Genomic DNA, 26,969 nt, shown 5'->3' with positions numbered 1-26,969 from the left:
CCACAAATGAACTAATTGTTATTTTGATTTCTTGAATATGCTTAAGCAGATATGACTGTCCTTTGTGATTGGATTACCATATTCTGTTTATTATTCTTTTGTAGTTGGCTTTATTCCTCTGGTAACTATGTAAGCTTAAAAATCTGAAACTCTAATCTGTTCTTAGAAACAATAATTAGTACATATATGTAACTAAAAAAATGCAGTATACTCTATACATGTATTTACATGCAACGTGTATGTGGAGTTGAACTGTAATAATTATACCTAATAATACTGAAAAAGGAAAAAAATAAAATAATATATAAAAAAATCTAATCACCCCTCTTTAAATATTAAAACATTCAGTTCTGAGATTCTGTGAAAGACAGCATGGAAGTAGGTTTTTAAGATTTTCTCCTTGTTCCTCGGTGAGCAGCCTGGGCTGCACAGCTTGGCCGCCACAGGCACCCAGGACTTGCCGGCTTGCTCCTCACTTGTTGGGAGGAAGATTAGCTGATTCAGGAATATTTATGCTCTTAGAAGTTGCTGAAAACCCCACAGAGCTTCTGTTTACATGGAGTGTATCTGTCAATATACCCCATTTTAGAAATTTGAACAGAAAATTTAAACCCAAGAACTGACAAGCACACGCTGCCCCAGCACGTGGTCAAAGCAGTGCTGTCACGGTGGCGTGTGTTGGTTCTAGAAAAAATGCACCATACACTCAAGAATGAGGGTGAACCCACAGATCTCATCTCAGCAATGCTATGAAGAGGTGGGACCCAAAGCCCCTAAAACAGTGCTGAAGTCCCCAGATGTCCCAGAACACACAGAGCCATGGGACCAAGAATCCAGTGTCTCATGGATCATCAGCCGTGGAGACCGCGTCCTGGGTCAGGAGAAGCAAAAGTAGGGATACCAGGCACACAGTCCTATTACAGCAAAGCTTTAAAGGTGTTGAATTGACTAAAAGAGTGGCAAAGATTTGCATTTAGAATACTACATTTCCTCTCCTGGAGACGTTAGAATGATAACACTGATTAACAGAGGATGATTGTAATGGATTAACTATGATACTGATGACATGAGCTGCTCACACTAACCCTGCACTCAATGTAGACTAAGCCTTTTATGCACATACTTCATTAGGTCTCCACATCCCTGCAAGGTGGCATTAAGCACTCATACAACCATGAAATCAGTGACTATAAAACAGTCACAAGGCTTTCTCTGCAGCATGAGGTAGCAAAACCAGCAAGGATTTTCAATGACAAAATCCAAAATCATATATATTTGGGAAAGAAAGCAAACAAAACACAGAAGGACAATAAAACAAAAGAGCAGATGGAATGGAAACTTTTATTGAAGAAAGCAATGATTGATTCAATTACAACAGGTAATGTCCCTGGTATAATTGAACCATCAATCCAAATTTTTGGAATAGTGAGTTGTGAAATTACTGTCTCATTTAATATTGGAATTCCTAGTTGGACCAATTTGATATACATCACTGGTGTGATGTTATCTATTTAGGTAAATAACAATATTCATATTTTTTAAGGTAACAGGAATCATAACACAGGACTCCAGATTTAGAGAGAGAATTCAAACAACTACTATCATACTCCATCCAGTAAGGACAAGTGTCCCTGCGTCACCAAAACAATGAGAATTTGCACACAGAAAACACATTTCTCCAGTTGTGACAAATACAAGACCGTGAACCATGAATTACGAGAAGAAGCAACTGTTTAAATGCCATGGGCAAAATTTTTTATCATCTTGAAAACATCACTGATGCACTAAGTAAGAAAAAAAATTGTTTTACTAGCAAATCTAACTGACACAGGGGATTTTCCAAGTGAGAAGGTAATTCCAAAAATTGCAGTAAAATGAGTTAAGATGATCTGTGCAGTGACGGAGCTGATATTAAACTGACCAGCATCACGATTTCCGGTTTTACACTTGCTCTCTTCTTGTCACCTCTGACACAAGAATGCATCATATGATTTTTTTCTTTAGGGAAAAAAAGATAAATAAAAACTAACTAGAAGATGTGGTATGGAAAGCAGTAATGAAGTTGTCTAACCTAATAATGCAGCCAGTGTAATGTAGCACTTATTCGGGCACTAGAATTTTTTAAATCATGATTTATTTTATATCCTATTTCTATCCTAAAGGAGGCACTTAAAGTTTTCTACTTTATTCAACATATCTTGTGGGGGTTGTGATATACACTGGTATGGCAGTTTTCAGAGATTCAAAATCGCCTCTGTGGTTGTGGTCAGGAAAGGCAAGGCTCCCTCAGAGCTGAGACGGAGAAGGAATCCCCGGAGTCAGCCCCCGGGCAGCTTCCGAACCGCATCTGCTTGCACTTGGCACAGGACACCATCAGCAAGTGTAACTCTGACAAGGAGATTTCCCCGGGGACCTGGGAGGTGCTCTAACATTCTGAAGCCACTTGTTTCCCAGTTAGGTAAGTCTTGGAAAAACAGTTTATTAGAAGTGACTCCCTTTGTATGTGCCTTTTGTCCTGAGAGGTCACTAATTAGCATAAATATAAAATACCCCATAATATAAGAATTTAGGTACCCCATTTTTCCATCTACCTGTCTATTTGTTTATCATATTTATACTTAGGTTACACTTTCCATGATGTTCAATTCCGGGCACCAAAAAAGAAAGGTTGCAAAATATTTCTTATAAAAAGCGGGAATGGGTCTAAGGTTTAAAAACCACTACTGCTAACAATAAAAGCCAGATAATATTTTTAACCTCAATTGCATCAGACCTTCCCGAATTCCTCCCTTAAGTTCACTGTTAAAACAATAATGGAATCTCTGTCCTTCCAAGACTCGGGCCTGATCGCCACCCATCCAGATATCTTTCTGTGGGTCCCTACTTGTCCTCGAGGCCCCCAAACACAACTTACGGGTTGAAATTTCTTCAGTGTTCCTACTGTAGGGGAAACCTGGAAGTCCCAGGCACTGTCCAGGAGTCACACCTACCTGCAAAAATCAAAGTCATGTGACTGAAATGGGACAACCCAGGTTGTGTGGTAGGGCTGAAAGCTTACCAAAAACAGGTTTGGGGGCCTTACCCAAGCCCTCCAGCTCCTAACATGAAGAAGTACAGGGAGGCCAAATTAACCACGAGACTGTGTGGCTTAATTACCCCATGAATAAAGGATTTGTGCCAGTGCCACCTTTAGACAGGGAACCCCAGAACCCAGACTTGGAAGCACCCTGTCCCCTACCCTCTGAACAAATATTCTCTCAAGACACATAGTGAGAGATGGGAGCCCCGGTGAGCTCTGGAATAAGATGCGACCTGAAAGACTGCTGGTAACAAATGGTGTGCAGCTCGGGCAACCCCCAGGACCACCAGCCATTCTGGTACCACTGATGCCCACACTTCCATCCATAACAGTTTCTTCAGGACACTTATGCACATATAACCATCACACAAAAATGATTGCTTAGACATATTTTAAGAGAAATAACATTATGAGAATGCCAAATTCATGACATGTCAGAGTCAAGACCCCAGAGTATTTACTGGATGAGATCTCACGTGTGCCCCGCAGTGAGCTTTAAACCCTTAGGACACAGTCATGGAACAGTAGGCATTTTCTTTCTTTCCTCCAAGTTGGCTTTACTGGAGAACTCCGTAGACACAGGAAGACTCTGTTTCCCACCTCTACTACTTACACAAAGGGCTCATCACGTGGTGAGGGATCAGCGCTTGTGCGACCGGCTCCAATGTGAGCACTCCAGTGCCCAGCTCCTCCAGGAGCAGAGCTCCCCCCACAGGAGCAGAGAACCCCCAGGAGCAGAGCACCCCCCACGGGCACTGCAGTGCCTGCAAGAATCAGGAGTCTGATGAGTGAGCCTGGGGCGGGCAAGTCAGGAAGCAAGCACCGCTCCCTCAAGCTCTGCAGATGATCTCTGTGTCATCTTGAATAAATACAGTCAGCATTAAGATGTTTGACAAGAGGGTAAAAGGTAAGGCCTCTCCAAATCTCCTCGCATTCCTTTAGTTGGAGACCTGGTAGAACACATGGTGACAAGAGAAGCTGGCTTTTCATGCCCACGTTGGCCTCAGGGCTACAGGGGAGGCCACGGTGCTGCCTCCGCCCCACTTCCTGCCTTCGTCCTGCAGACCTCACAGGGGCCGCTGACTCGTTTCTCTGACTTTCTCTCCTTGGTTGTGCTACACTTCCAGCTTTTAAAAGCTCACAAAATCCTCACTGGAAAATCTTTAACAATGAACCCAAGTCAAATGAAATCAACCAAAGAGACACACTGCCTTCTTCATTACTTTATATTTTAGGATGAAATTCTTGAAGACGACTCCCTGAACTGAAGGGGTAGATGGAGGAGAAAAGAAAAGAAGACAAGCATTTTTGGGCCCATAAAAAATGAGAGGTAACCAGATGGTGTCTAGTCTTCATTGCAACTCTCTGCCTGCCCCAATTTCACATGCCCCTCCCAACTGAACTCATCAGAACTCGACTGAAGGAGACGGCTGTGCAAATTTATTGGAAACCAAATAAATCACTATGGAAACAGTCTCCCAAACCCAGCGAGAACACTGTAAGCTGACCAGTGCCAGGATCTGAATACGTGCAGATCAAAATTCCGACCCCCTCCCTGGTAGGTGTACTTACAGTGGGGGTTGTCGCCGTGCAGTTTGTCTGCATCCAACATATAAAAATGAAAGGGTCTCCAGTTTTCAACATCACAGTCCCTCTGAAACAACTGGTGGTCAATTAGCGTTTGTCTCCAGCAAAACTCGATTTTCTCCCCTGCACGTGGAGGTGAACACACAGAAGAGACTGATGATCCCCGCTGCGAGTGTAGCTAAGTGTGTCTAAGCAAGCTGGCTCCATCAGCATCCTGATGAGCAGGGGAGTGTGTGAGCCGCGGGGATCTGCAGACTAATGGCCAGGCAAGGAGGGCGCTTTCTTACATTGGGGAGAAAAAGGCTGGAGCAGTACTCGCTGGAAATAAATTCTAATTAAACCTTCAGGTGCGGTTCCTGCAGCAGAACCCACGCCAATAGATGAGGCTCCCTCCGTGCTGTCCAGTCATGTGAACCAGGCTCATTAATATACATGTGTGTTTGGTTTAGCAAGTGAATCATGTCTGTTTTCTGGAAATTACATGAGGGTGGAAAACCTTCCAAACATGTTCATTTATTTGCTGTGGACTTTGTTTAATCCTCTTAAGAGCATTTAGAATGACAAACTTCTTAAATTAGCATGTTTGCCTGAGTGACCTTTCCAGGCACATGGGCCGAAACCTAGGACAGCCCAGAAGCAAATTCAAAACCGTTCCAGCTGCACAGCACTGCAGAATGTGTCCAGTTTGAGAATAAGGATTTTTTCTCCACACACTTTTCCTCCTCTGCCCAAATTAATCAGCCTCTGCTGCTCTTGTGTAATGAGTATTGTATGACTCATCTTCTCTGCCTGTAAAATGGAAATGGGAAATACTTCTGCCCAATAAAATGACATAGAACTAAGCCCCAAAATTATATATATTAAAAAAAAACAGGGCTTTACGCTGTCCAGGGATATGAATCATTTATTTAATATATCAATTGTTACTAGAATAATCTTTTTAAAATGTAACCCCTCCTCAGAAAACTTCAACTACTATTCGATAAAAATATCACAGAAAATTTCTGAAAAGAATTTAAAGGAAAATCATTTTTAACTGAATCATGTTCTAGGCACACTGAATAAATTCTTTTTAGAGAACTACTTGTTTTTAATAAATGACCTATAAAAATACACCCAGCATTAACCAGTAAATCTTCATTCCTTATTTTAAAATTCTTAAGGCATGCTATATTTCTTAAATCAAATGAGGAGATATTTGCAAGCCAATGGACAACGGAATTACCTAAGAAGACATTATAAAGCAGCAAGAGCAACTAGCACTTTGCCAAGCATTCTGCCTAAGAGTCACTCGTACCATCTTATTTTGACCTGACTGCTTAGAGGTGAGCTCCATCAGCCCATTTAACACATGAAGAAACTGAGGCTATGTGTGGTCATGTTTCCAGTACTTGGTGGAGCCAGGATCCAAACCCGGATCTTTGTCTATAGAGCCTGTGCCTTTACCAGATCACACTAAATTTCTCACTCTTCAAATGCACTCAGTCCCCGAGGTAACACACCTTCCTTGCATTTCTAGGAGTTTTAGGAATTACTGAATTACAAGGACTAATCAGACATTTGTGTGAGCTAATTTTATATTTTCTGATTTTCCTGAATCAGTTCAGGCTGAATTCATTCTACTTACGAGAAGTCCTGAGGCAGAGGAGAGAGGGGAATATAAGCCAGACATAAACAATTTCAAGAGATCCACTTCATCAAGGAAGCAAAGTATTAAGTAAGCCATTCTGCAACATGCTTGTCAATAAACCTTGGTGTCTCTCTCTCAGCCTGAAGGAGGGTAAGCCCTCCAGCCCATCTGCCTTCCAGCCACATACCCTGGATGACCTTGGTTCCCTCACCGGTGACACATGTGTTCTCCTGGGACTCTTTGTAGAGATTAAATGATAAAACTGTATGCAAAGGGGCTACTTCATTGCCAGACAGTAGGCACTAAACAAATAATAAAATTATTTTGTTTCATGAAAATGGGAGGCAAGTCTCCCAATTAAACATTCCTGATAGAATCCCAACAAGCACTTTAATTTGTCTACAAGAAATTGTAAAATAGCATTTCTTTTTTGAAGGTCGTATCCATTCTCCCTACTTTTTACAAATCCTGGCTGTTATCCTGAAAATCTATTCCCAGAACGTGGCATCCATCTCCCATATTTAAATCCTTTAAGTTTGAAATTATGATGAAGCTTGGGCACATAAAGATTCACACCATAATTCACAGAATAAACAAAGACCACAGGAACAGGGCCACCTCCAGACCCCATGTGCTCAGGACAGGCTCCAAACTTCACAAAATCAGAAGCATACTGTTTGAAGAGAAAGAAAATTGAATGTGATCAAGGAGGCTGACATAGAGCACTGGCCGGCTCACGAGACGACCCCGTCGCCCCCTCGTCTGACCTAAGTCATCGAACACAGTTATCCGTTGATCTATAACTAAAACTAGAACACGGGTAGGGTTGGAAAGTAACATTTTTTCCTACAATATATACATATTGTCAACTAAAAATTGGCACTTGTCATCTGCCTCTGATTTGGTTAAGTCATGAGCCACTGCAGCTGCTGACTTTCAACACCCTCTGAAAGTAGTTAAGTGTGGAGATCAGGAATGGGGCGCTCTGTGCTCTGGGAAAATGGGCAGAAGAGTCTTCAGATAGTTAGACATTTTCAGGAAATTTTATGCGCCCAAATTCTTACATCCCCTCCTATCTAGAAAAGCGCTAAAATCATTAACAGAGACACCTGCTTCTTGACTAGCAGCAGCCTCTGCCTAAACTTGTATTGGACCGCACGTCCCCCTTCACTGAAATCTTATATAATTCTGAGCTCCCCTTCCTCTTCAGAGCAGTTCCTCCGAGCTCTCTGAGATGCTGTCACCTGGGCTCTGGTCCTTATTTTGCCCCAGATAAACTTTAACCAACAACTCTCACGTTTTGTGGTTTATCGACAGTACCACAAAAATTAAGCTTACATACTTGAACTCAGAGTAAACATTCAGTATCAAATATTTCTTGACTTAAATTCCTATTTAAATGTAAATAATTATTCCATTTCTTAAATATAACATCTTTAAATATAAATTAACAGATATTTGTGAATCTTTGAAAAATATAGTCTAGAAAAAAATTTTAGCAATTAAAAAAGCTATTGTGTGGAGCTTTAGAATTTCAAAAGTGGAAGAGAATAGTATTGTAACTCAAGTTCTTGTTTGAAATGCAGAGATCCTGAGGCCTCAAAAGACATATCAATTTGCCTGATTTTATACACTGTCCTTTAACAGAAAACCTTGAACTAAGTTCCTGGTCTTTGAGAAACCAAGACTTGCTCTGCTGGTGCAGGGCTGAAATTTATGAAAATGGGTCGTGAGAAAGAACCAGAATGCGGGGGCCTGGGCGAGGCAGCGGAGGAAAGGTGGGTCTCACCTTGTCGTGGGTGAGAAATAGTCTCCCGCAGTGCTGGTGTGATGGGCATCCCTCAAGTGCCTGAAAACTACTATTTAGCACACCTGCCACCGAAACGCACACAAGCTGTTTAACTAGAAGGCTGACCAGGAGGCTTTCTCAGTGACACAACAAGCTATTTTCAAGTTAACTCTACAACTACAGGAAGAGAAAGAATAGAAAGCTGGTATTAATTATTAAAAATTTACACCAAGAACCATGGAAATTCCAGGAGAAATATAAAGACGTTGGAAGTTTCATTATGCTAACTTACTGCCAATTCATTTGTCTTAAAAGCTGTGCTATAAAATATATTGTCCTTTGTTGTTCCAAATCACATTTGAAAGAAATAATGTTTCTTAAGGGTGTTTCTGGAAATTTCTTCTATTTCCTAACACCAAATCTCAGACACTTAAAGAAATGGGGTTTGGCATTTCGTCCACTGTTCTCTAGGCAATTTGTTTTTCCTTCAAAGAACAAGGGGGGAATCACACAGAAAAGCATTTGAGCATCAGGCTGCTTACATTTCCTCCGGGAGTCTTGGAAAATAAGGTGGAAATGAACAGTAGGACAGAAACATGGCGGGAGAGTCACTGGCTAGAAGGTGAGAACAAATGTGTTCTCCAACGTGCTCTGGTAGCCACTAGTTTAAATGAACTGAGCAATTGTTCGAGCATACACGCACTTCTACGGGAAAATCTCAACCGTTACCAAACGATCAGTGCAGCCCGAAGCAATGGACGGACTGCGGAGGCCCCCGGCGTCTCATCGTGTTGTTTTACACCATGTGCAGGATGAGCAGTGCCTCCCCGCCCCCTCCCTCCCCTCCCCTCGATGGAGATGGCTGGTCCTGAGCTGAGCTTACCTCATAGCAAGCTGTCTCTCAGCCCTCTGTCTAAAGCAAGATAAAAGCAGGAAAGCTACCTGGGACTTTACAGAACCAACCCAAAAGGGAACTGAAGCACCTTTCTTCCCTCCTTTCTGCTGCCTGGAATGTGGGCCTGATTTTTGACCCTCAGGCAGACACTTTGGGCCATCAAGTTGACGGGCTGAAAATAAGAGGCATCTGGTTCTCTGACCCTGGGACCTTCATGCAAACCAGCCCTGTGGTACCGATTGCTTGACTTCTTTATGTAAGAGGGAAATACAAGTTTAGCATGTGTAAGCTGCTGCTGTTATCTGGGGAAGTAGGTGTTGTACATTGCCACGGTAAGTCCTAATAATAAAGTTAAAGATTCACCAAAAACTATTTACCAAATAGTTAATAAATGATAAAGAGTTCCTGATTTTTGTTTTAATGCTATGAAATGTAAATCAAGTTTCAGCATATGCTAGTAAAACAAGACACTGTGGAGAAAAAGCAAAACAGAGATTATAGAACAGAGACACAAAACCTCCTCTTCTCCAAGGCACAGGAGGACAGCCGTGACTCTACGTGCCAAGGTTGGAGTCTCATGGGCTCCCTGTTTTCCTTGCCTTGGGTTGTCTTTTCTTTCCAGCCTTGGGAAAAATGGATGACTGCTGGTCAAATCATTTCAGGAGCAGCTTCCATCGTGTAGAACCCCTGTCTCTTCCTTTCCTCTGCCTCCTGGAATGTTCTGACACAATTAATCAGTCCAGCCTTCTAAATTGATCAAATGGAGCTCAATCAATCTGCTTTTAGACAGAGTTAGGAAACAGACATTAAAAAGCATAACTAGGAAATCTTATCTTCCAGAGGTCATTGCACAGATGAAGTAGGAGAATATTTGTGAATCACTCTGTAAACACTAAGTACAATACAAACAATATTAGTACTGATTCTATGTCACATTCTTCAAAAAACGAAAACAGAATAGTTTTCTATCAGAAGGAGAAGGTGCTTTACAATTTTCTGTCACTTTAATTCTTCAAAAGTTTCTATAAAATTGATGTCTTTAAAAAAATCAATGCACATTAGGGACTAAATTTAATTCCTTCATCTTCCCCTGTTTAACAGATATCAAGAATGATACCATTTCTAGACATTTTATCTAGGAAAGCCTTTGGTATACATGAGGCACAGAGCATGACAAATTGTCAGTATCACTCAGGATAGGAAACCCATGTTTGATACCCGAACTTGAAGACATGAAGAAGATGCCTGGCATGTCCCACTGACCTTTCAAGCTGTTATTTTTGAAACACTTGTTTCTTCTTGGTCCAGAACAGACCCGCATTTGTTGATGTGAGACTCTTTAAGTGAAAAGGTAAACCCATCATTACACTTTAGAGACTGAAGCCTTACCCTCCTCATCCATGTGGACATAGCATCCTTACTGATTCCTAACATGAAAAATGACCACCAATGACATCTCAGGATGCTCCAATGCAGAGGTTCTCTGCTGCAGTGAAGAGGAAATAGCCGTGTGCTTCAAGATGTACTTACTGTCTGTAGCTCACTTGGCAAGACACGGCAACTTGTCTAAGCTAAAGCTTAAAAGTGGAAAATAGAGACAACATCCATGGCAAAGGGCATTCGGAGGCTAATTCCTTGGCCCCACTTCATCGCTTCTCAAGAGCCGTGGGCAATACCTTGAGAAAGGCAGCAATACGTTACCCAACTCATCAAAAAGCTGTGCCTCCTACTAATTGACAGTAAAGCAAGTGTCATCTGGCTCAACAGATCTCCCTGTGTCTCTACAGTGGTCGTCTACTTTTTCTTTATTTTGTCGGTTGGGGGACACTCCTTTTTTGAAAATCCTCCTCCCTGCAGTAGAAGTTCTTATTTTCCCAACCAGAATGCAGGCTTGAAGGGGGGCAACAGAGCTGAGAACACATAAATCAGTATTTATTCCTTTATATATTTTTTACACATGGACTAAAAATCATTGGGTCAGTTGGACATCAATATCATATCTAATTTACACTATTGTCAACTTTCATTTTACTACCAGCTCCTGAAACAGTCACGTGGTCACTAGGTTTTTTTTCCTTCCCTTGACCCATGGGTTCGATGATTTCTAACCAGACACAATAGCTTTTTGAAAAGAAGTCTGTTTCACCTTTTGCTTTTAAACTAAACTTGTGTGCTTGACCCTGATTTCATTCTAACATTCACAAAAATCTATCCAAGGACAACCACATTTAACATCATCTCTAGATGTCTTGAATACAATGGTGAGTGATTCTTCCAGATCATTAAACTATATATGCACATTATGCTGTGGTCCTATTCAATTTGTGGTGTTTACAGGAATCGTTACCTCTTTGGATACTTTATTACACATTTAGCATTTCTTTATCCAATTCAGTTACATTAATATATAAGATTTCAAAAGATCTGCTTTCTCAAAATGATGATGTTTAACATCTATAGTCTATTTTAAATCAAGTAATTCAATAAGGTTGTCAAGGACAGCAGTGAAGGTTGTGTGTGGTGATTGCTGCTTCAGAGTCTCCAGTCCTGTCCCTTGATCTTACAGGTGTTTACGCATCCTTGTCAATGTCATCACATCAGTCTATTAGGAGCTGAAATTAAACTACCTGGATGCTAATTTTTTTTTAAAAAACAATATACTCAATTTCCCCTTCTAATACTTTATTGTTTCTCATACTGAGGCTCACCAGTTTTCCTAATATATATATTTGGTGGGGAGGGGGGCACAGCTCTGAATGCCTGCCGACAGCACCAACTCTATAAGATTAACCAGAGGTGGCCGTGGATGTTCTGTGACTTCAGCCACTGAGCACGAGCACCTGCTGTCCTTCCAACTGTTCTGCCTCCATTATTGACAGCTCTGAAGGTCACTGCCTCTTGTAAAATTCTACAACATTACAGTTCATATATTTTTAAAAGTTATAAATTTGTGAAAGTCGTCTGCTGTTTGTGTAAAAAGAGGGGTACTTCCTTTTGCTCATTTCAGGCTAAACTAAGTCCAGAAGGACACACACACACACACACACACACACACACACACACACACACACACAGAGAGAGACACACGCAGTTCTGAGTGCCCCCAAGGAAAAGTTTGAAAGGCTTCGGGACAGTGGTGGCACTCAAACCTTTGGAATTTTGAGCTCTATGAAAGCATCACTTATTCAGAAATTAAGCATTATAATTCTAGACGAAGAGAATCAGAATCACCCACAAGATACTTACCAGAATTTTTTTAAAGAATGTATCTTCCCTAAAATCCAATGATAATTCAAATATCCATGGAAAGAAAGTAGATCAGTAATATCAAGCAATAATTTCTACACTATTGCTGATTAGACTTCAGCCTCAACCAAAGAACATAGAAATAAGATACCTGGAGATAAAGAGATGGAAATGAGGTATTAAAAAGCAAGAATATAAAAGAAGTAGCGGCCTTACGGAAACCTGCTCATTTTCTTTGAAATAATTTCTTGGTTACAGGAACTCACTCGTGAGGATCTGGAAATGCATCAAGAGGAAATCTAGCAGGGAAAAGAAGCAGAAGCAGAAGCAGGTCTCAGTTTTCTCCGAGGCTGATCATAAATGAAAAAACTTTCCTTGGCTTCCAGAATAGACAACCTGCATGGTTCCCTTAGCAGAAGAGTGAGGAGGAGAGAAAACCGAATGTGTTTGCAAATCATCCTTCACCAACCCTGTTGGAACACAGAATTTTGGTGTTAGGGGCACTGCCCGACCTATAAATATAAGAGAAGGAACAAGCTCTAATAAGGTTTTTGAGCGAAAAATGCTTTTAGCTTTAAACCTACTCTAGAAATCATGCTGAGAAATCATGGTAAGTGCTTGAGGTGTAGCCTTGCTGTTTACGTTACATAAAGGAATGCGTCCCCACATGTACCATTTTGGGAACGGAATATGTGTTGCAGCCTCCTTCACTTAGGTTTTTGGAAACCCAGAGTTTCTGGCCACGGGGAAATAGGCTAGTTACATATCAAAGGGGAGGCAAAAACTCCAGCACGCTTTTCCATTGCAAACCGATTTTACTACAGACCGGCTTTAAGAATCATGCTGAGAAAAGAGAGTAAGTGTTTCTACATGTCACTCTACCTTTTATGACGGATGTAACAAAGCCTCTCCACATGATCACTTCTGACATCTCAATCTGTGTGGAAGCTGTTGTAAAACTAGATTTTTGGGTACACAGAGCTTCTGTCTTAGAGCATCTACACTAATTATATATGTAAAGGGAGGCACAATCTCCAAAATGGTTATCCAGAGGAAACGGCTTTAACTTAGAAACCGGCATCAGGAAACATTCTGAGAAATCAGAGAATGTGTCTCTAGAAGTCACCTTGTACTTTATGCTGGATGACATAATGCCTATATACATGCAAAATTTTTAGGTCTGTATGCATATGGAAGTCGCGTTTCCACTGGCTTGTTGGGAAACCAGAGTTTTGGGAGGGGAAACTACACTGTTTTCATATATATGGCAATGTATTAGGACCAAATCGGTTTTCCAGTGCAAAAAACTTATCTTGGAAACCGGCTTTGAGAAACAAACAGAGAAAACAGAGTAAGTGTTTCTGTATTACTTAACTTAAATACTGGATGATAGAATAGCTCAACACATGGTGAATTCCCACAACAGTATGTGTGTTGGAGAAGTCCTTCACATAAATCCTTGGAAAAGCAGAGTTACTGGTCTAGAGAAAATACATTAATTACATATCCCAGGGCAAGCACTACTGCAAAAATATTTCAAAGAGCAAACAAGATTTACATGAAAACCGACCGTTGAATCCTTACAAAGAAATGAGAAGGTGTTAATAAAATACACGCTACCTATTAACTGGATAAAAGAACGTCCCACCACATGATGAAATATGAAAGAAAGTCTCTCAACATGCTCAAATATTAGAGATAAGTGTGTGTGAAAGCTGCCCTTCAACTAGCTTGTTGGGAACACAAAGATTCTTTTCAGTTGCAAACTACACTCCATACATATATAAGGGGAGGTACTAGCTCCAACTCGGTTTTACAGTGAAAACTGCAGGAACTTCAAACCGGCACTAGGAAAAAGACAAAGAAACCAGAGTAAGACTTGCTCCTGCATCCCGTTCCATTTCTGCTAGATGAACGAACGTCTCTCCACATGCTCATTTCTGAGAGAATAGTGTGTGTGAAAGCCGTCCTTCAATTAGCTTCTTGGGAACACAAAGTTTCTTTTCAGTTGCAAACTACATTCCATACATATATATGGGGAGGTACTAGCTCCAAATCGGGTTTACAGTGAAAAATGCAGTAAAATCAAAACGGCATTAGGAAATACACTAAGAAACCAGAGAAAAAGTGTATCCTGCAACCCGTTCCCTTCGTGCTGGATGAACGAAAGTCTCTCCACATGCTCAGTTCTGAGAGAAAAGTGGGTGTGAAAGCCGTCCTTCACCTAGCTTGTTGGGAACACAAAGTTTCTTTTCAGTTGCAAACTCCATTCCATACATATATATGGGGAGGTACAAGCTCCAACTCGGTTTTACAGTGAAAACTGCAGGAACTTCAAACCGGCACTAGGAAACAGACTGAGAAACCAGAGAAAAAGTGTCTCCTGCAACCGGTTCCCTTGGTGCTAGGTGAACGAAGGTCTCTCCACTTGCTAAGTTCTGAGAGATAAGTGTGTGTGAAAGCCGTCCTTCAACTAGATTGTTGGGAACACAAAGTTTCTTTTCAGTTGCAAACTCCATTCCATACATATAAATGGGGAGGTACTAGCTCCAACTCGGTTTGAAAGTGAAAACTGCAGGAACTTCAAACCGGTACTAGGAAACAGACTGAGAAAGCAGAGAAAAGGTTCTCCTGCAAACCGTTGCCTTGGTGCCAGATGAACGAACGTCTCTCCACTTGCTAAGTTCTGAGAGATAAGTGTGTGTGAAAGCCGACCTTCACCTAGCTTGTTGGGAACACAAAGTTTCTTTTCATTTGCAAACTCCACTCCATAAATATATATGGGGAGGTACTTGTTCCAACTCGGTTTTACAGTGAAACCTGCAGGAACTTCAAACCGGCACCAGGAAACAGACTGAGAAAAAAGACTAAAGTTTCTCCTGCAACCCGTTCCCTAGGTGCTAGATGAACGAACGTGTCTCCACTTGCTGAGTTCTGAGTGATAAGTGTGTGTGAATGCCGCCTTCCCCTAGCTTGTTGGGAACACAAAGTTTCTTTTCAGTTTCAAACTCCATTACATACATATATATGGTGAGGTACAAGCTCCAACTCGGTTTTACAGTGAAAACTGCAGGAACTTCAAACCGGCACTAGGAAACAAACTGAGAAAGCAGAGAAAATGTGTCTCCTGCAACCCGTTCCCTTGGTGCTAGATGAACGACGTCTGTCCACATGCTCAGTTCTGAGAGATTATTGTGTGTGAAAGCCGTACTTCAAAAAGCTTGTTGGGAAAAAAATTTTTTTTCAGTTGCAAACTCCACTCCATACATATATATGGGGAGGTACAAGCTCCAACTCGGTTTTACAGTGAAAACTACAGGAACTTCAAACCGGCACTAGGAAACAGACTGAGAAACAGAGAAAAAGTGTCTCCTGCAACCCGTTCCCTTGGTGCTAGATGAACGAACGTCTCTCCACTTGCTCAGTTCTGAGAGAAAAGTGGGTGTGAAAGCCGCCCTTCACCTAGCTTGTTGGGAACACAAAGTTTCTTTTCAGTTGCAAACTCCTTTCCAAACATATACATGGGGAGGTACTAGCTCCAACTCGGTTTTACAGTGAAAACTGCAGGAACTTCAAACCGGCACTAGGAAACAGACTGAGAAAGCAGAGAAAAAGTTTCCCCTGCAACCCATTCCCTGGGAGCTAGATGAACGAACTTCTGTCCACATGCTCATTTCTGAGATATAAGTGTGTGTGAAAGCCGTCCTTCACCTAGCTTGTTGGGAACACAAAGTTACTTTTCAGTTGCAAACTCCATTCCATACATATATATGGGGAGGTACAAGCTCAAACTCGGTTTTACAGTGAAAACTGCAGGCATTTCAAACCGGCACTAGGAAACAGACTGAGAAAGCAGAGAAAAAGTGTCTCCTGCAAACCGTTCCCTTGGTGCTAGATGAACGAACGTCTCTCCACTTGCTCAGTTCTGAGAGATAAGTGTGTGTGAATGCCGACCTTCACCTAGCTTGTTGGGAACACAAAGATTCTTTTCAGTTTCAAACTCCATTCCATACATATATATGGGTAGGTCCTAGCTCCAACTCGGATTTACAGTGAAAACTGCAGGAACTTCAAACCGGCACTAGGAAACAGACAGAGAAAGCAGAGAAAAAGTGTCTCCTGCAACCCGTTCCCTTGGAGCTAGATGAACGAACGTCTCTCCACTTGCTCAGTTCTGAGAGATTAGTGTGTTTGAAAGCCGTACTTCACCTAGCTTGTTGGGAAAAAAAAGTTTCTTTTCAGTTGCAAACTCCACTCCATACATATATATGGGGAGGTACAAGCTCCAACTCGGTTTTACAGTGAAAACTGCAGGAACTTCATTCCGGCACTAGGAAACAGACTGAGAAAGCAGGGAAAAAGTGTCTCCTGCAACCCGTTCCCTTGGTGCTAGATGAACGAACGTCTCTCCACTTGCTCAGTTCGGAGAAATAAGTGTGTGTGAAAGCCGTCCTTCACGTAGCTTGTATGGAACACAAAGTAATTTTTCTGTTGCAAACTCCATTCCATACATATATATGGGGAGGTACTAGCTCCAACTCGGTTTTACAGTGAAAACTGCAGGAACTTCAAACCGGCGCTAGGAAACAGACAGAGAAAGCAGAGAAAAAGTGTCTCCTGCACCCCGTTCCCTTGGAGATAGATGAACGAACGTCTCTCCACTTGCTCAGTTCTGAGTGATTAGTGTGTGTGAAAGCCGTCCTTCACCTAGCTTGTTGGGAAAAAAAAGTTTCTTTTCAGTTGCAAACTCCACTCCATACATATATATGGGGAGGTACTAGCTCCAACTCTGTTTTACAGTGAAAACTGCAGGAACTTCAAACCGGCACTAGGAAACAGACTGAGAAAGCAGAGAAAAAGTGTGACCTGCAACCCGTTCCCTTGGTGCTAGATGAACGAACGTCTCTCCACTTGCTCAGTTCTGAGAGATAAGTGTGTGTGAAAGCCGTCCTTCACCTAGCTTGTTGGGAACACAAAGTTTCTTTTCAGTTGCAAACTCCATTCCATACATATATATGGGGAGGTACTAGCTCCAACTCGGTTTTACAGTGAAAACTGCAGGAACTTCAAACAGGCACTAGGAAACAGACTGAGAAAGCAGAGAAAAAGTGTCATCTGCAACCCGCTACATTTGTGCTACATGAACGAACGTCGGTCCACATGCTCATTTCTGAGAGATAAGTGTCTGTGAAAGCCGTCCTTCACCTAGCTTGTTGGGAACACAAAGTTTCTTTTCAGTTGCAAACTCCATTCCATACATATATATAGGGAGGTACAAGCTCCAACTCGGTTTTACAGTGAAAAGTGCAGGAACTTCAATCCGGCACTAGGAAACAGACTGAGAAAGCAGAGAAAAAGTGTCTTCTGCAACCCGTTCCCTTGGTGCTAGATGAACGAACGTCTCTCCACTTGCTCAGTTCTGAGAGATAAGTGTGTGTGAAAGCCGTCCTTCACCTAGCTTGTTGGGAACACAAAGTTTCTTTTCAGTTGCTAACTCCATTCCATACATATATATGGGGAGGTACTAGCTCCAACTCGGTTTTACAGTGAAAACTGCAGGAACTTCAAACCGGCACTAGGAAACAGACTGATAAAGCAGAAAAAAAGTGTCTCCTGCAACCCGCTCCATTTGTGCTACATGAACGAACGTCTGTCCACATGCTCATTTCTGGGAGATAAGTGTGTGTGAAAGCCGTCCTTCACCTAGCTTCTTGGGAACACAAAGTTTCTTTTCAGTTGCAAACTCCATTCCATACATATATATAGGGAGGTACAAGCTCCAACCCGGTTTTACAGTGAAAAGTGCAGGAACTTCAATCCGGCACTAGGAAAAAGACTGAGAAAGCAGAGAAAAAGTGTCTTCTGCTACCCGTTCCCTTGGTGCTAGATGAACGAACGTCTCTCCACTTGCTCAGTTCTGAGAGATAAGTGTGTGTGAAAGCCGTCCTTAACCTATCTTGTTGGGAACACAAAGTTTCTTTTCAGTTGCCAACTCCATTCCATACATATATATGGGGAGGTACTAGCTCCAACTCGGTTTTACAGTGAAAACTGCAGGATCTTCAAATCGGCACTAGGAAACAGACTGAGAAAGCAGCGAAAAAGTGTCTCCTGCAACCCGCTCCATTAGTGCTGCATGAACGAAAGTCTGTACACATGCTCATTTCTGAGAGATAAGTGTGTGTGAAAGCCGTCCTTCACCTAGCTTGTTGGGAACACAAACTTTCTTTTCAGTTGCAAACTCCATTCCATATATATATATGGGGAGGTACTAGATCCAAATCGGTTTTACAGTGAAAACTGCAGGAACTTCAAACCAGCACTAGGAAACAGACTGAGAAAGCAGCGAAAAAGTGTCTCCTGCATCCCGCTCCATTTGTGAAGGTGAACGAACGTCTCTCCACTTGCTCAGTTCTGAGAGATATGTGTGTGTGAAAGCCGTACTTCACCTAGCTTGTTGGGAACACAAAGTTTCTTTTCAGATGAAAACTCCACTCCATACATATCTAAGGGTAGGTACTAGCTCCAACACGGTTTTACAGTGAAAACTGAAGGAACTACAAACTGGCACTAGGTAACATACTGAGAAACCAGAGAAAAAGTGTCCCCTGCAACTCGCTCCATTTGTGCTACATGAACGAACGTCTGTCCACATGCTCATTTCTGAGAGATAAGTGTGTGTGAAAGCCGTCCTTCACCTAGCTTGTTGGGAACACAAAGTTTCTTTTCAGTTGCAAACTCCATTCCATACATATATACGGGGAGGTACAAGCTCCAACTCGGTTTTACAGTGAAAAGTGCAGGAACTTCAATCCGGCACTAGGAAACAGGCTGAGAAAGCAGAGAAAAAGTGTCTCCTGCAACACGTTCCCTTGGTGCTAGATGAACGAACGTCTCTCCACTTGCTCAGTTCTGAGAGATAAGTGTGTGTGAAAGCAGTCCTTCACGTAGCTTGTTGGGAACACAAAGTTTGTTTTCAGTTGCAAACTCCATTCCATACATATATATGGGGAGGAATCAGCTCCAACTCTGTTTTACAGTGAAAACTGCAGGAACTTCAAAACGGCACAAGGAAAAACACTGAGAAAGCAGAGAAAAAGTGTCTCCTGCAACCCGTTCCCTTGGAGCTAGATGAACGAAAGTCTCTCCACTTGCTCAGTTCTGAGAGATAAGTGTGTGTGAAAGCCATTCTTCACCTAGCGTGGGTGAACACAAAGTTTCTTTTCAGTTGCAAACTCCATTCCATACATATATACGGGGAGGTACAAGCTCCAACTCGGTTTTACAGTGAAAAGTGCAGGAACTTCATTCCGGCACTAGGAAACAGACTGAGAAAGCAGGGAAAAAGTGTCTCCTGCAACACGTTCCCTTGGTGCTAGATGAACGAACGTCTCTCCACTTGCTCAGTTCTGAGAAATAAGTGTGTGTGAAAGCCGTCCTTCACCTAGCTTGTAGGGAACACAAAGTATTTTTTCAGTTGCCAACTCCATTCCATACATATATATGGGGAGGTACTAGCTCCAACTCGGTTTTACAGTGAAAACTGCAGGAACTTCAAACCGGCGCTAGGAAACAGACAGAGAAAGCAGAGAAAAAGTGTCTCCTGCAACCCGTTCCCTTGGAGATAGATGAACGAACGTCTCTCCACTTGCTCAGTTCTGAGTGATTAGTGTGTGTGAAAGCCGTCCTTCACCTAGCTTGTTGGGAAAAAAAAGTTTCTTTTCAGTTGCAAACTCCACTCCATACATATATATGGGGAGGTACTAGCTCCAACTCGGTTTTACAGTGAAAATTGCAGGAACTTCAAACAGGCACTAGGAAACAGACTGAGAAAGCAGAGAAAAAGTGTCTCCTGCAACCCGTTCCCTTGGTGCTAGATGAACGAACGTCTCTCCACTTGCTCAGTTCTGAGAGATTAGTGTGTGTGAAAGCCGTCCTTCACCTAGCTTGTTGGGAACACAAAGTTTCTTTTCAGTTGCAAACTCCTTTCCATACATATATATGGGGAGGTACAAGCGCCAACTCGATTTTACAGTGAAAACTGCAGGAACATCAAACCGGCACTAGGAAACAGACTGAGAAGGCAGAGAAAAAGTTTCTCCTGCAACCCGTTCCCTTGGTGCTAGATGAACGAACGTCTCTCCACTTGCTCAGTTCTGAGAGGTAAGTGTGTGTGAAAGCCGTCCTTAACCTAGCTTGTTGGGAACACAAAGTTTCTTTTCAGTTGCCAACTCCATTCCATACATATATATGGGGAGGTACTAGCTCCAACTCGGTTTTACAGTGAAAACTGCAGGATTTTCAAATCGGCACTAGGAAACAGACTGAGAAAGCAGCGAAAAAGTGTCCCCTGCAACCCGCTCCATTAGTGCTGCATGAAAGAACGTCTGTCCACATGCTCATTTCTGAGAGATAAGTGTGTGTGAAAGCCGTCCTTCACCTAGCTTGTTGGGAACACAAAGTTTCTTTTCAGTTGCAAACTCCATTCCATATATATATATGGGGAGGTACTAGATCCAAATCGGTTTTACAGTGAAAACTGCAGGAACTTCATACCAGCACTAGGAAACAGACTGAGAAAGCAGCGAAAAAGTGTCTCCTGCATCCCGCTCCATTTGTGAAGGTGAACGAACGTCTCTCCACTTGCTCAGTTCTGAGAGATATGTGTGTGTGAAAGCCGTACTTCACCTAGCTTGTTGGGAACACAAAGTTTCTTTTCAGATGAAAACTCCACTCCATACATATATAAGGGTAGGTACTAGCTCCAACACGGTTTTACAGTGAAAACTGAAGGAACTACAAACTGGCACTAGGAAACATACTGAGAAACCAGAGAAAAAGTGTCCCCTGCAACTCGCTCCATTTGTGCTACATGAACGAACGTCTGTCCACATGCTCATTTCTGAGAGATAAGTGTGTGTGAAAGCCGTCTTTCACCTAGCTTGTTGGGAACACAAAGTTTCTTTTCAGTTGCAAACTCCATTCCATACATATATACGGGGAGGTACAAGCTCCAACTCGGTTTTACAGTGAAAAGTGCAGGAACTTCAATCCGGCACTAGGAAACAGGCTGAGAAAGCAGAGAAAAAGTGTCTCCTGCAACACGTTCCCTTGGTGCTAGATGAACGAACGTCTCTCCACTTGCTCAGTTCTGAGAGATAAGTGTGTGTGAAAGCAGTCCTTCACGTAGCTTGTTGGGAACACAAAGTTTGTTTTCAGTTGCAAACTCCATTCCATACATATATATGGGGAGGAATCAGCTCCAACTCGGTTTTACAATGAAAACTGCAGGAACTTCAAAACGGCACAAGGAAAAACACTGAGAAATCAGAGAAAAAGTGTCTCCTGCAACCCGTTCCCTTGGAGCTAGATGAACGAAAGTCTCTCCACTTGCTCAGTTCTGAGAGATAAGTGTGTGTGAAAGCCATTCTTCACCTAGCGTGGGTGAACACAAAGTTTCTTTTCAGTTGCAAACCCCATTCCATACATATATATGGGGAGGTACTAGCTTCAACTCGGTTTTACAGTGAAAGCTGCAGGAACTTCAAACCGGCACTAGGAAACAGACTGAGAAAGCAGAGAAAAAGTGTCTCCTGCAACCCGTTCCTATTGTGCTAGATGAACGAACGTCTCTCCACATGCTCAGGTCTGAGATATAAGTGTGTGTGAAAGCCGTCCTTCACCTAGCTTGTTGGGAATACAAAATTTCTTTTCAGATGCAAACTCCACTCCATACATATATAAGGGTAGGTACTAGCTCCAACTCGGCTTTACAGTGTAAACTGAAGGAACTACAAACTGGCACTAGGAAACATACTGAGAAACCAGAGAAAAAGTTTCCCCTGCAAGGCGTTCCATTTGTGCTACATGAACGAACGTCTGTACACATGCTCATTTCTAAGAGATAAGTGTGTGTGAAAGCCGTCCTTCACCTAGCTTGTTGGGAACACAAAGTTTCTTTTCAGTTGCAAACTCCATTCCATACATATATATAGGGAGGTACAAGCTCCAACTCGGTTTTACAGTGAAAAGTGCAGGAACTGCATTCCGGCACTAGGAAACAGACTGAGAAAGCAGGGAAAAAGTGTCTCCTGCAACCCGTTCCCTTGGTGCTAGATGAACGAACGTCTCTCCACTTGCTCAGTTCTGAGAAAATTGTATGTGAAAGACGTCCTTCACCTAGCTTGTTGGGAACACAAAGTTTCTTTTCAGTTGCCAACTCCATTCCATACATATATATGGGGAGGTACAAGCGCCAACTCGGTTTTACAATGAAAACTGCAGGAACATCAAACCGGCACTAGGAAACAGACTGAGAAAGCAGGGAAAAAGTGTCTCCTGCAACCCGTTCCCTTGGAGCTAGATGAACGAACTTTTCTCCACTTGCTCAGTTCTGAGAGATAAGTGTGTTTTAAAGCCGACCTTCACCTAGCTTGTTGGGAACACAAAGTTTCTTTTCAGTTGCAAACTCCATTCCATACATATGTATGGGGAAGTAGTAGCTCCAACTCTGTTTTACAGTGAAAACTGCAGGAACTTCAAACCGGCACTAGGAAACAGAATGAGAAAGCAGAGAAAAAGTGTCCCCTGCAACCCGTTCCCTTGGTGCTACATGAAGGAACGTCTGTTCACATGCTCATTTCTGAGAGATAAGTGTGTGTGAAAGCCGTCCTTCACCGAGCTTGTTGGGAACACAAAGTTTCTTTTCAGTTGCAAACTCCATTCCATACATATATATGGGGAGGTACAAGCTCCAACTCGGTTTTACAGTGAAAACTGCAGGAACTTCAAACCGGCACTAGGAAACAGACTGAGAAAGCAGAGAAAATGTGTCTCCTGCAAAACGTTCCCTTGGTGCTAGATGAACGAACGTCTCTCCACTTGCACCGTTCTGAGAGATAACTGTGTGTGAAAGCCGTCCTTCACCTAGCTTGTTGGGAACCCAAAGTTTCTTTTCAGTTGCAAAGTCCATTCCATACATATATATGGGGAGGTACTAGCTACAACTCGATTTTACAGTGAAAACTGCAGGAAATTCACACCGGCACTAGGAAATAGACTGAGAAAGCAGAGAAAAAGTGTCTCCTGCAACCCGTTCATTGGTGCTAGATGAAAGAACGTCTCTCCACTTGCTCAGTTCTGAGAGATAAGTGTGTGTGAAAGCCGTCCTTCACCTAGCTTGTTGGGAACACAAAGTTTCTTTTCAGTTGCAAGCTTCATTCCATACATATATATGGGGAGGTACAAGCTCCAACTCGGTTTTACAGTGAAAACTGCAGGAACTTAAACCGGCACTAGGAAACAGACTAAGAAAGCAGAGAAAAAGTGTCTAATGCAACCCGTTCCCTTGGTGCTAGTTGAACGAACGTCTCTCCACTTGCTCAGTTCTGAGAGATAAGTGTGTGTGAAAGCCGTCCTTCAACTAGCTTGTTGGGAACACAAAGTTTCTTTTCAGTTGCAAACTCCATTCCATACATATATATGGGTAGGTACTAGCTACAACTCGGATTGAGGGTGAAAACTGCAGGAACTTCAAACCGGCACTAGCAAACAGACTGAGAAACCAGAGAAAAAGTGTCTCCTGCAACCCGTTCCCTTGGTGCTAGATGAAATAACGTCTCTCCACTTGCTCAGTTCTGAGAGATAAGTGTGTGTGAAAGCCGTCCTTCACCTAGCTTGTTGGGAAAACAAAGTTACTTTTCAGTTGCAAACTCCATTCCATACATATATATGGGGAGGTACTAGCTCCAACTCGGTTTTACAGTGAAAAGTGCAGGAAATTCACACCGGCACTAGGAAATAGACTGAGAAAGCAGAGAAAAAGTGTCTCCGGCAACCCGTTCCCTTGGTGCTAGATGAACGAACGTCTCTCCACTTACTCATTTCTGAGAGATAATTGTGTGTGAAAGCCGTCCATCACCTAGCTTGTTGGGAACACAAAGTTTCTTTTAGTTTCAAACTCCATTCCATACATATATATGGGGAGGTACTAGCTACAACTCGATTTTACAGTGAAAAGTGCAGGAAATTCACACCGGCACTAGGAAATAGACTGAGAAAGCAGAGAAAAAGTGTCTCCTGCAACCCGTTCATTGGTGCTAGATGAACGAACGTCTCTCCACTTGCTCAGTTCTGAGAGATAAGTGTGTGTGAAAGCCGTCCTTCACCTAGCTTGTTGGGAACACAAAGTTTCTTTTCAGTTGCAAGCTTCATTCCATACATATATATGGGGAGGTACAAGCTCCAACTCGGTTTTACAGTGAAAACTGCAGGAACTTAAAACCGGCACTAGGAAACAGACTAAGAAAGCAGAGAAAAAGTGTCTAATGCAACCCGTTCCCTTGGTGCTAGTTGAACGAACGTCTCTCCACTTGCTCAGTTCTGAGAGATAAGTGTGTGTGAAAGCCGTCCTTCAACTAGCTTGTTGGGAACACAAAGTTTCTTTTCAGTTGCAAACTCCATTCCATACATATATATGGGTAGGTACTAGCTACAACTCGGATTGAGGGTGAAAACTGCAGGAACTTCAAACCGGCACTAGCAAACAGACTGAGAAACCAGAGAAAAAGTGTCTCCTGCAACCCGTTCCCTTGGTGCTAGATGAAATAACGTCTCTCCACTTGCTCAGTTCTGAGAGATAAGTGTGTGTGAAAGCCGTCCTTCACCTAGCTTGTTGGGAACACAAAGTTACTTTTCAGTTGCAAACTCCATTCCATACATATATATGGGGAGGTACTAGCTCCAACTCGGTTTTACAGTGAAAAGTGCAGGAAATTCACACCGGCACTAGGAAATAGACTGAGAAAGCAGAGAAAAAGTGTCTCCGGCAACCCGTTCCCTTGGTGCTAGATGAACGAACGTCTCTCCACTTACTCATTTCTGAGAGATAATTGTGTGTGAAAGCCGTCCATCACCTAGCTTGTTGGGAACACAAAGTTTCTTTTAGTTTCAAACTCCATTCCATACATCTATATGGGGAGCTACTAGCTCCAACTCGGTTTTACAGTGAAAACTGCAGGAACTTCAAACAGGCACTAGCAAACAGACTGAGAAAGCAGAGAAAAAGTGTCTCCTGCAACTCGTTCCCTTGGTGCTAGATGAACGAACTTCTCTCCACTTTCTCAGTTCTGAGAGATATGTGTGTGTGAAAGCCGTCCTTCACCTAGCTTGTTGGGAACACAATGTTTCTTTTCAGTTGCAAACTCCATTCCATACATATATATGGGGTGGTACTAGCTCCAACTCGGTTTGGCAGTGAAAACTGCAGGAACTTCAAACCGGCACTAGGAAACAGACTGAGAAAGCAGAGAAATAGTGTCTCCTGCATCCCGTTCCCTTGGTGTTAGATGGACGAACGTCTCTCCACTTGCTCAGTTCTGAGAGATAAGTGTGTGTGAAAGCCGTCCTTCACCTAGCTTGTTGGGAACACAAAGTTTCTTTTCAGTTGCAAACTCCATTCCATACATATGTATGGGGAAGTAGTAGCTCCAACTCTGTTTTACAGTGAAAACTGCAGGAACTTCAAACCGGCACTAGGAAACAGAATGAGAAAGCAGAGAAAAAGTGTCCCCTGCAACCCGTTCCCTTGGTGCTACATGAAGGAACGTCTGTTCACATGCTCATTTCTGAGAGATAAGTGTGTGTGAAAGCCGTCCTTCACCGAGCTTGTTGGGAACACAAAGTTTCTTTTCAGTTGCAAACTCCATTCCATACATATATACGGGGAGGTACAAGCTCCAACTCGGTTTTACAGTGAAAAGTGCAGGAACTTCAATACGGCACTAGGAAACAGGCTGAGAAAGCAGAGAAAAAGTGTCTCCTGCAACACGTTCCCTTGGTGCTAGATGAACGAACGTCTCTCCACTTGCTCAGTTCTGAGAGATAAGTGTGTGTGAAAGCAGTCCTTCACGTAGCTTGTTGGGAACACAAAGTTTGTTTTCAGTTGCAAACTCCATTCCATACATATATATGGGGAGGAATCAGCTCCAACTCGGTTTTACAATGAAAACTGCAGGAACTTCAAAACGGCACAAGGAAAAACACTGAGAAATCAGAGAAAAAGTGTCTCCTGCAACCCGTTCCCTTGGAGCTAGATGAACGAAAGTCTCTCCACTTGCTCAGTTCTGAGAGATAAGTGTGTGTGAAAGCCATTCTTCACCTAGCGTGGGTGAACACAAAGTTTCTTTTCAGTTGCAAACCCCATTCCATACATATATATGGGGAGGTACTAGCTTCAACTCGGTTTTACAGTGAAAGCTGCAGGAACTTCAAACCGGCACTAGGAAACAGACTGAGAAAGCAGAGAAAAAGTGTCTCCTGCAACCCGTTCCTATTGTGCTAGATGAACGAACGTCTCTCCACATGCTCAGGTCTGAGATATAAGTGTGTGTGAAAGCCGTCCTTCACCTAGCTTGTTGGGAATACAAAATTTCTTTTCAGATGCAAACTCCACTCCATACATATATAAGGGTAGGTACTAGCTCCAACTCGGCTTTACAGTGTAAACTGAAGGAACTACAAACTGGCACTAGGAAACATACTGAGAAACCAGAGAAAAAGTTTCCCCTGCAAGGCGTTCCATTTGTGCTACATGAACGAACGTCTGTACACATGCTCATTTCTAAGAGATAAGTGTGTGTGAAAGCCGTCCTTCACCTAGCTTGTTGGGAACACAAAGTTTCTTTTCAGTTGCAAACTCCATTCCATACATATATATAGGGAGGTACAAGCTCCAACTCGGTTT

Source organism: Camelus bactrianus, chromosome 26, assembly GCF_048773025.1.
Source record: "Camelus bactrianus isolate YW-2024 breed Bactrian camel chromosome 26, ASM4877302v1, whole genome shotgun sequence".
Lineage (NCBI taxonomy): Eukaryota > Metazoa > Chordata > Mammalia > Artiodactyla > Camelidae > Camelus > Camelus bactrianus.
This window is presented reverse-complemented; position numbering follows the sequence as displayed.